At 34.1% G+C, this 11,646-nt stretch overlaps 1 pseudogene; it reads left to right on the top strand.

The window, feature by feature from the left end:
• Nucleotides 1-788: 788 nt before the first annotated feature.
• LOC105887947 lies at nucleotides 789-1,349 on the top strand (annotated as a pseudogene).
• Nucleotides 1,350-11,646: the final 10,297 nt, after the last annotated feature.

The following is an 11,646-nucleotide window of genomic DNA, read 5'->3' as shown; positions in this document are numbered from 1 at the left end:
TGTCAACTCCACCTTTTGGTTATTAAAGCCCCAAACTTTGGACTCTACTTTGTTAACTCTTTCTCTCATCCCCCCACCTAATTCATCAGTAATTAGAATATTTCACTTTCAAAATCTATCTAGAATTCAAAATTTTCTCCTTACCTCCATTACTGTGTACAGCCCAGATATAAGACCCCTTAATGTTTCACCTGACTGTGACACTTCTTATGTAGTTATTCTGTTTCTGAAGTTGATCACCCTTTCATCTCTTAGCAACCAAACAGCACCCAGGATGAGCCTGTACAAGGGACATCTGATCTTCAACGTCTGCTTAAAACCTTTCATTTTTTTGTATTTATTAAATAATAAACCTCAATAATATTTTAATAACCTTCACAGCCCCATGATTACCTTCTTGATCTAATCATCTGCTGTTGTCTCTCATTTGCTGTCATTCCCAGCAATTCTGCCTTCCTTGCTGTTCTCTGGATCCCCTAGAGGCACGTCCACACTGAATGTATGCCTTGGCTGTTCCCTCAGTTTGTGTATGATTTTCTCACTCACTCTCCTCTAATGTTTGCATCGTACTACCTCCTCATGCAGTGATTTTATAAATGCTCGATGCAAAATTGTGATAGCCTTTCCCTAGCACTTTTTATTCTTTGCTTCATTTTTCTACAAAGCTGTCTTCTGATATACTGCATTATTTATCTATTTTTCTTTTGGGTCTATCTCTACAAAGAGTGTATTTTTATGAGCAAATTAAAAAAAATGATTCTTTAAGACTAGTGAACAAGACACTCGAGATGGCTAAAGGTGACCACAAGAAACCAAAGGGCAAGATGCCTGCCTGTGCCTTCTTTGTGTAGACACGCAGAGAAGAGCATAAGAGGAAAACCCCAGAGGTCCCTGTTAATTTTGCAGAATTTTCCAAGAAGTGCTCTGAAAGGTGGAAGGCAATATCTAGGAAAGAGAAGTCTAAATTTGATGAAATGGCAAAGGTGGATAAAGTCCGCTATGATCAGGACATGAAGGATTATGGACCAGCTAAAGGAGGAAAAAAGAAGGACCCTAATGCCACCATCTGGATTTTTCCTATTCAGTTCAGAATTCCACTCCAATAGCAAGTCTACAAACCCTAGTATCTCTATTGGAGATGTGACAAAAAGCTGGGTAAGATGTGAAATAACTTAGTGACAGTGAAAAGCAGCCCCTCATCACTAAGGCAGCCATGGTGAAGGAGAAGTATGAGAAGGAAGTTGCTGACTGTAAGGGTAAAGGAAAGTTTGATGGTACAGAGGGTCCCGCTAAAGCTGCCAGGAAAAAGGTTGGAAGAGGAAGATGAAGAAGATGAGGTGGGAGGATGAATTAAAAAACTGTTTATCTGTCTCCTTGTGAAGACCTTAGAGTAGGGGAGAGCGGTAAATGACACATCTCTTATTTGAGAAATGTCTATTGCCCTCACTAGGTTTAATCACAAAATTTGACCGCAATTATAGAGTAGTCTCAAAGTGCTCTAGAGGGCAGTGCCTGTGGCTCAAAAGAGTAAGGCACCAGCTCAATATGCTGGAGTTGGAGGGTTCAAACCCAGCCCCAGCCAAAAAAAAAAAAAATCAAAGTGCTCTAGAAATTGTCAGTGGTTTACATGAAGTGGCCAAGGGTGTCTGGAGCACCCTGAAACTGTATCAAAGTTGTACATATTTCCAAACATTTTTAAAATGAAAAGGCACTCTCGTGTTCTCACTCTGTGCACTTTGCTGTTGGTGTCACAAGGCATTGAAAGATATTTCTCGCATTTTTTCCCAATTTATAAAGTGGTGTTAACTATTTGGTTACTGGCTAGAAATCCTGAGTTATCAACTGTACATGTCTATAGTTTGTAAAAGAACAAAATGACCGAGACCAACTCTTGCTGCTCCTTGCTCGGCATTAAGGCCGTGGGGAAAGATGCCCTTTGGAGGGGCTGTAGCTCAGAGTCTGCACTGTGAGCTGCACCTGTTGACACTGCGGCAGGCATCCTTTTAGCTTCATCCTTTTAGCTTCAGGTTGTCTTGTTTTATGTCACTTTTGTATATAAGTGACATAGCATTCTGCTGCCATTCTTAGCCGTGGACAAAGGGGGGTCAGCTGGCATGGACTTTTTTTCTTTTTAATTAAGTGCCGTAGTTTTTAAACTGTTTTAAAACAAACTGTAGAGCTCTTCATTGTTGGCAAAGTGGAAGAGCCATCAATGAAAGTTCAAGAACCTTTTGTACTTAAACACATTTGCCATATTCTGTTATTTTTTGTATGCTTAGAATGCTGAAATGTTTTTGAAGTTAAACAGTATTACATTAAAAAAATTATTCTTTGTTATATGTTTGTGTATAGCTCAGTTTCTAGCATATTATAGGGGTCCAATATTTATCTTTGTAATAAATACATGTTGTGCTCTTTGAAGAGAAGTCTTACATCAGATTTTTTGAAGTTGTTTAAAGGATTTGTTTTTGCTTTTTCTTTTGAAATATTTTTTTATCTTATATAAGCTGAGTTTTTCTTATTAATTAAAAACCTTTGCCATAATTATTAGGAAATCATTATGAAGCATGGTACTTGATACTCTTGGTGGAGCAGAGAAGTAGTGACCCAGCCAGCAGGGGGAGAGACTGAACACTGCTTCCTTCCCAGGGAGCATATCTCATCTTGCTCCTGAGCACATCTTGACTCAGAGTGAATAGATCACCCAGAGTGAGTGAATGTTTCAAGTTAGTGTTCTGTATTAGTTTACAGTTTATCTTTCTAAAATCAGTTGCCATTTCAACTCTTTTCTCTATCATACCTTATTTTTGAGCTGTTTCTAGAGGTAGGAGCTTAGGCTACATAAATTTTTAAAAAATCAAAAAGACTATACCATTGCTCCCTTAACCTTAGACAAGCTATTTTTCTGAAATTTGAAATAACTCCATCTATATTTGACTCTCTTTCTTCTCTATAGTTGAACATGTTAAGCTGAAAGTCTAATCAACTATAGTAGTGGTTCTCAATGGGGACAAAAGCAGTTTTGCCCTCAAGGGAATGCTTGGTAATATCTAGAGACATTTTTGGTTGTCATACCTAGTGTGAGCTATTGTCTTTTAGTGGATTGAGGTCAGAGAGGTTGCTAAATATCTTAACAATGCATAAGATGGCCTTTGCAATAGAGAATTTCGGGTCCAAATGTCAGTAGTTCAAAAGTTGAAAAAACCTATATAATAAGCACCTAAAAAAATAGAAACTTCAAAAATAATTTTTGCAATCATCTATTTTAAAAATACATGACACTTACCAATTAAAGAAGAATACATTGGTCTACAAAGTATGCCTTTGTAATACTGCATCCTAATTTAAATAGTTTAGAAAGAATAGCACAGATTGTAATAAAGAAGTTCAGTAAAATATGTTCTTAGAAGATATCCTTTGGTTCAGAGTTACTCATATGATTTTTATGCAAGAAGCAATAAATTATAATTGCTAAAATATATGCATTTATGACAAAGTATCTTCAGCTGAACATTGTGCTCTTTTTAAGCTTTTTAGACCTAGTCATCTAAATTCTAAAAACGTCATTAACCTGGAGCAGAATAGATCCGGAACATCCAAATAAGTGATCTATAATGTTATCATCTATGTACGTGAGCTGAAATATACTTGTTATGGACTTTTGAAAAGACTTTATCAGTACCTATAACTTAGATGTACTATTAAACTCATCCTCTTATAAAACACATTTTCAAAAATATGTTTATTCATTTCTGTTCCAATTGCTTTTCATATCCTTTACTTTCTTAGTAATTTAATCACACGTCTTTTGTAGTTTTCATGGAACTCAGGTAAACAAAACCAAATGAATTACAGTTACTGTCAATATTGTCATCTTCTTTGATGAGTACAAAGTTGAGAATTTTTTACTTATTCTGTGTGTTCCTTTCCTATCCTGTCTCCACTCTCTTTACATATAAAAAACATCATCTGAGTTGATTATGTCCTTTGTTCATGATTTTTAATTTCTACAGGTGAGTAAGATTCTTTACTATCTAAAAGAATACTTTCCTTACCGCTATTTATTTTGGATTTATAGGAAAAGATTATCTACCATATGTATTCCTTGGTATTTTTTTCTTTTTGTCATTTAACCTTATTACTCTAGTATTGGCATTTTTTTGAATTTCCCCATTTCAAAGAAAATTAATGATGATATTTTACATAGCATTTATCATATGCCACCAGGTATTTTTATATATAATCTATAAATTACCTTTTTCATTTATTGTGAGATAAATTTAATAAGGAGTCCATTATCCCTAATTTTCCTATGAAAAAACTGAGAGATTTTTATAATTTGCCCATTCATAGACACATGTTCCATGACTAAACTGCGTTTTGAATTATATCTCTTTGCACACAAAATAGACCCTGCATAAATATACATATCAAGATTTCCCCCATCACTGAAACTAAAGAGTTAGAAAATGTATTTAATAATATGTTTTTAAAAAATACTCATAAGACACCAAATTTTTCCTCTCTTTTTGTAACAACAAACCAAAATATTAAATACTAGTAAGCATATAGTTTTGTCCAGCATCCTAGAAGTATGAATATATCCGTATAAGAAGCCCTTCATTCCATTAATAAACATAGCATCAGTGAAACATATTCTAAAATGCTATTATGGGTAAACATTAGGGAAGTTAGAATTATGGGAATAGAGTTAGACTGATATAATAATAAAAAGATTGTATGAAAAATTTTGTGATCAGGGTCAGGTATGCAGGGTAATGGGAAAGGATATGAGCCTCCACAAGAATATACTATACTAGGGGCTTCATGAGAGCTTGGCACAAACATCAAAGGACTTCAAAGAAAAGGTCTGCAAGGGCCTGGCTGGAGCCAGAAAAGACCCCAGGTAAAAGGTCCATAAGGGCCTGGCTGGGGCCTGAAAGGCTTGGGAAGCCACTTTAGGACAGCTCGTGCAGCTGACTCATTAAGCAAGAAAGACTAGTTATTATGGGTGTGAGATAAGAAGAAACAGCTTTGTTCCCCCAAGCTCCTGAGATGAGTAGAGCATCAGCTAAGCTGCCCCACAGGAACACGGAGGATTAATTGGGTGGCATAGAGCTCCAAAATCCATATTCCCTTTTCCTTTGTTTCTGTAATCCTGTTAGTAATTGATAAGTATCTTAAGATGTAAAAGTAATGAAAATAGCTAAAGGGTAATGGGGGGGCGGGTAATGGAGAATTGGGGCATGAGAAACTGCAAGGATGACATATGTTGTTGTTGCAAACACCCATTTACTGATCAACAGAAGTAAAAAAACTGAGTGCATCTGGAATTCAGTCATTGCTGTCTCTTACATGAAGGGTGTGGACCCCTCTGGACCCACTCTATAAATTCTACTCTATTTCTGTTGTCTTTATTTTCCTTATTCCCTTGTCACCACTGAGCATTGGGGACACTCATGGGTTATGTGGGTTCTAGTTCCCTATGCCCTGTATTTCTGAAAATATCTAATTGCAAATATATTTTATCTATTTCTTATTAATTTAGAGCTTAAGTCACTAATTAAAAACCATATTTTTTGGCCATTATATTGACCTGAGTTATCCTTGAGTTAGTATACAACACCCATTATGCCCTCCCTGAGTTCAAAACTCATTGAAAGATAAATAAAAAATATCAAAGTTAAAATGTCACCTTTATTCCTGATAAAAGTTAAGTTGTGGATATTGTTTATTCTGCAAGTAAGTGAGCTTGATAATGTTTCTTTCAAAGAGTTATCTCTTCTTTATAATCAGACTTATGCTCTGTAACTAATGTGAATTTTCATCATTTAAATATCTCTAAGTTAGCTTGTGATATTTCCAACTTGTACCGAGCATTAGCAAACATGTCTTGCAAAACCCTCCTGCACTCCCACTGATTTTAAAGTGATGAATAGTAATGTGTGTGTTTCTGGATGATACAGCAATGACAAAATTTACTAAATATAGTAAAAGGAGTAATGCACTTTATAAAATTTAATGACCATATCTTAAATAGCTACTACAAGTAAAGTGATCTTTTCTAAGCTGTGAGAACGTTAAGATATTAGAAGTTAAGATCTTTTAAATATAAGGGGTGATCCTATGGTGTAAGTGATACAGTGAAGTTAAAACTAAAATGTAGCAGCTACCTTGAAAAAGGAGAGGTTAATAAGATCTTTGAAGATTCAATGAAATGGTAGGTTATAAATAAATTTTGGTTGAGCCAATCCAAGGCTCAGAGGTATAAAGATGGCCCAGTGGCATTACAGGGATAGAAAAAAATAGCACAATTTCTAGGTTTGGTATATATAGTGGGAAACATTTACAGAGCAATTGGCATGAAAGGAAGGCATTTAACTTTCTAGCTTTGTTTCAAACTATATCCTGTCATATCCTTTTCTGTTTAACCTCACCAATTTGTACGTATTCTTCAAAAATACAATGTTATTTACCTCTTATTTTTTTTCTCTGCTTCTTTGTATTTTGACTTTAGGTTAACTTTTAGAAATAATTTCAGTATCATTTCTTGGAAATATCACACCAGATAATAAAAATAAGCTCTTAGAAAAATTCTGTTACCCTTCAAGTTAGACTTGAAGATCTCCAGGCTACATAGGACAGAGATAATCCTAGGAAAGTTCTTGACACTAAGACTTAAAAACAAGATAAATAATGAAAGAGAACGCCCTTGATTGATAGGAAAATGGTAAGCATTACTTAAAATTACAATTGTATATTGAGACTGCAATGTCATATTATTTAAATTGGTTAAATAGCATAAATTCCCTCTAATGAGAAAATCAAGGTTTCACAGAAATATTATACCATGTATTCTTAACATTTAATTTAATTAAACATTTCATTTAATCTCTACAACATTCCAGGAGATAGGTATTTATTTTCTGCACCCTTACAAGTATACAAGTGAGACTCAACATTGAAGGTAAGTCATAAATTTCACTACTCACATTAAACTTTTCTTATCACATAGTCTTCAGGAAAAAAATATTCCATTAAAACAAAACGTCTACATAACAATAGCATTTGGCCAATGTTTTATCCCTCCTAATCTCTTGCTGTTATTAATTCACCAAAATTTAAGTATAGTGTCAATTTTAATATTTGAAACCTTTGCATGTATTTGATGGAAAATATAGATGTAAGCTAACTGAATTTTACATTTATTCTGAGAAGTAACTAAAATCATCTTAACCATGTACTGGAATTTGGTATACTGGAATGAACATTATGCTTTCAAAATGATGTAACTTCATGTGGCTAGGCAATATTGTATGCTCAGTACCAAGAACAGTACATATTGTATGACAGTAGAATTGCTGTTATTTTAAACACAGAAATACAGACACATCTAAATTGATCCTAATTTTTTTCTATAAATGCTGTTAAAATATTAAACATAAGCACAGGGAGATTTGCATTTAAAGTGTGTTATAATTATCACTGGATGACGTCTTTGTTAAAGTCAACCTTACTCTTGTTTAACCAGCAACATCCATTGTTCACAATGGATTTTGTATGTGAAAAACAGAAATTAAATTTGTTTTTAATGTTAAATCAATTGAAGAGGACCACGATGTTTGACAGTTCACTTCAAATCTTGCACTTAACTTGGCAGCACTGTACAAACAACTGAGTAAAATTTTAGAACCCTACTATATCAGTGTCTCATAGCTGTGTTCATGTCCACACGTGGTGGTGTTTGTTTAGTGGCATTCATTACTGCTATTGCATCTTTCTGTGTGCCCTCACAAGAATGTTGGAGCTTAAATTAGAACAGTAAACAAATAATTTTTTTTTTTGTTAAAACATGGCAAGAATAGAAGTAAAATTAAAAAAAAAATGTTATTACAAGTTAATGGAGATAATGGTGTGAAGAAAACATCTGTATATAAGTGGATTAAGCATTTTTTTTTGAGAGGACAGGAAGTGTCACTGATGAAGGGAGATCAGGGCAGCCAGTTACAGGCAGAATTGAAAAAACATTGCAAAAATTATTGAATTGAACATCAAAATCATTGGCTCATTATAAGAAGCATAGAAGACCAAGCAAACATCAATAGAGAAATAATTAGGGTAATCTTAACTGAAAATCTTGGCCAACAACTCAAGGCTGTTGCATCATGACAATGCACCAGTGCAGAGGGCACAGTCTATAAGGGAGTTTCAGCCAGCAACCAAATAACTGTATTGAAACCCTCCCTACTGACCTGATGAGGCCCCCAATGACTTTTTCCTTTACCCAAAGATAAAAGAGATGGTGAAAGATAGACATTGTGATGACAAAAGTAACCCAACAATAGCTTTGATGGCCATTCCAGAAAAAGAGTTGCAAAATTGTTTTGAAGAGTGGACTAGGCTCTGGTTGTCAATGCATAGCCTCCTAATGGGAGTACTTATATTCAGCAATAAAGTATATGGCACTTTTTCTAGGGTGAATTTGTGAATGTAATTGTCAGACCTCATGTAACTATAATCCTGCATAAAGCCTTTATTGTTTAATGGACCTATATAGGTAATTAAGTATTTAAATTCTTTTTGAGAATCTGTAATATTTAAATTAATGTATAAACAATGGCATAAAAACCAAGTAGAGTTAATATTAATTCAAAGTTAAAGTTGTCCTGTTGAGATGAGCGAGAGCATGGAGTAAAAGACACAAATCAAAACTTTTTAGACAAAAAAGCCCCAACTCTGTAGACTGACACAGATAAAATAAGACAGGATTCAGGGTGAAACTTAAATCACAAACCAGATCAAATGTCCAATAAAGGTAACAGTCATACAGCTCTGGTCAAAAACATAAAATCCAGGTACAAGGTGTCAAGGGACAAACTAGAGATTTAAGAAAAGTTGGAGAGATTTCCATATACAAGGTAGAAGATGGGCCCATAGACTCTGAAAGTATAGAGATTTGCAAGTACCTTCTAATATATTGTATATTGATAAAGGAGGGAAATTTAAGGTAAGAATGTAATATTTGTTAATATGATTCATTATTGGGAAGTTCAGAAAGTAGATGTATTTGGGCACAAAGCAATTCTATAACAGCATTTCAAGGTCTTTTAGGGAGGTGCCTGTGGCTCAGTGAGTAAGGCGCCAGCCCCATATACCGAGGGTGGCAGGTTCAAACCCGGCCCCGGCCAAACTGCAACAACAAAAAAAATAGCCGGGCGTTGTGGTGGGCGCCTGTAGTCCCAGCTACTTGGGAGGCTGAGGCAGAAGAATCGCCTAAGCCCAAGAGTTGGAGGTTGCTGGAGTGACTCTGCTGCACTCTACCCAGGGTGAAAAAGTGAGACTCTGTCTCTACAAAAAAAAAAAAAAAAAAAGTCTTTTAAATCTAGTTAATAATAGGTTATTAATTCTTAGAGAAAGATTGAGTTCTTTTTATTTAAAAATAAGACTTATCTTCCAAATTTACTTTTGTTAGGTATCATTTATCCATTGAACAAATATTGGTTGTACATCTACTATCTGCCAACGATTGTTCAACGTTTGTTTTTCACAGATCATAAATAGAAATGAAGGTGAGAAATGAAAATTTACATTCTCATGTTGTTTCACATGGCAATTCTAAGTCTTTAAGGAAAAAGTGCACCAGAAGGAATGTTACTGTTACAATGAGACTGAGTCAGTTGACAGAGAGGATCATTGTCTAATTCACTGGGTGTAAAAGAAAAATGGGTAGGGAGATGTTGAGTTTTAGCTGGAAAAGTCTGGCTATAAATAGATAAGAATGTTTTGTTTGTAGGGAAATGCAAAATTTTTTTCAAGAGTAAATGAGATCAAAGAAAAAACTCAAATTGTTAAATACAGATGAATTCTCATTCCTCATGAGTATAAACTCATCTGGATGAATAAATAGCACATGCAGAAGTGTTGCTAAATTAGTTGTTTCTGACAAGATCCTGACATGAACCATTGTCAAGAATCCTTGCCCTTAAGGTAACGTGCACCTTATTTGTCCTTCAATGAAAATATGAAAGTAAGAAGTCCAAGTGGGAATGTATTACCTGAAACCCATTGTATCCAGGGTGTGATAAAACAAGTAAGCAGAAATGTACTGAATGTTTATTGATTAGTGGAAATGTAATACTGTTACTCAAACATTGCCATGGCTCTGTGTGAATGGAGGACAGAATCTAACTAGCAAAAGATTTAAATCCTCACATATAATCACACTAGGAAAAAAATGTTTCATGTCACAGAAGGTATTACAAGCTCTGGAAGAATCTGAATTAAATTGTCTGTATTAGATGGAGCCTCAGCATTTGGCAGATAATTTTGCCAGCATAGGCAACAGTATATAATTAAGAGTATAACAAATAGCTAAGATATGGAATTAATATGGAATCAATCAAGTGTTTAACAAAAGATGAATAGATAAAGAAAATGTGGTATATATCGACAGTGGAATAGCATTCAGCCATAAAACAGAATGAAATCCTGTCATTTGTGACAACATGGATGAATCTGGAGGACATTATGTTAAGTTAAAGAAGCCAGGAGCAAAAGATAAATAGTACATGTTCACACAGCATTTCTTTTTCTATTGTCTGTAAGATTTGGCATGATCTGTCTTTTTTGAAATTATCTTTTACTTTTATTTATAAATATTAGTTGTCTGTTTTGGGGACTTTGGAAAAAACAAAATAAGATAGAGAAGTTAACTGACATACTTCTATCTGACAATGTGAATGTTACTTTCTTTGCGTTATTACTATTATTATTGCTTAATATTTCGTTGCAGCAATCATCTGATTTCTTTTCTGAAAGTATTTATCTTTATTCATTCTTTATGAGGTATTTTTCCTCAGTCCTTATGTTAAACATTGTTATTGTAATTAAGTTTAGCCTTCTGTGAAGGCAAAAGTGGAAACCTAATATACACATGTATAAGTAAGAAAAATAAATTAAAAAAATAAAAATAATAGCACATGTTCATACTCATTTGTGGAAGCTAAAAATGTTGATGTAGAATTAAAGAGGTTACTAGAAGCTGGGAAGGATAAGGAGGAGTTGAGGAAAGAGGTGTTAAAAGATACAAAAGTAAAGCTACGTAGAAGGGATAAATTATAACATTCTATAGTATTGCAAGGTGACTACAGTTAACCATTTATTACATATTTTCAAATAGCTGGACAAGATTTTGAATGTTACAATCACAAGGAAATTTTAATATTTGATGTAATGAATTTGCTAATTACCCTGATAGGAACCCTATACATTATATGTATCAAAACATCATTATATGTACTTGAAAATATGTACAATTATTATTTATAAATTTAAAACATTAGAAAATAAGGGCACTCCATAAAATTCTCATTAAAATATAAATATTAATATTCAATAATAAATTCCCAACTGAAGGTTGTCAGTTTGCTTTATTGTGCTAACCTTAGCTGTGCAGAAGCTTTTTTCATATCCCATTTATTAATTATTAGTGTTGCTGAAATAAAATAAATTCCCAGACCCATCCTACAGCTATTGAATCAGGAACTCTGGACATGGAGCACAACAAGCTTGGTAGGAGATTCTAAAATATATGAGTTTGTAAACCACTGAACTACAATATACAAATAGAGTTTAGGCAGCTTCCCC

The sequence above is a fragment of the Otolemur garnettii genome, unplaced genomic scaffold (assembly GCF_000181295.1).
Source record: "Otolemur garnettii isolate 467f Iridium unplaced genomic scaffold, OtoGar3 scaffold00005, whole genome shotgun sequence".
Taxonomy (NCBI): Eukaryota; Metazoa; Chordata; class Mammalia; order Primates; family Galagidae; genus Otolemur; species Otolemur garnettii.
Note: the sequence above shows the minus strand (reverse complement) of the source record. Positions and strands in the feature narration are given on the sequence as shown.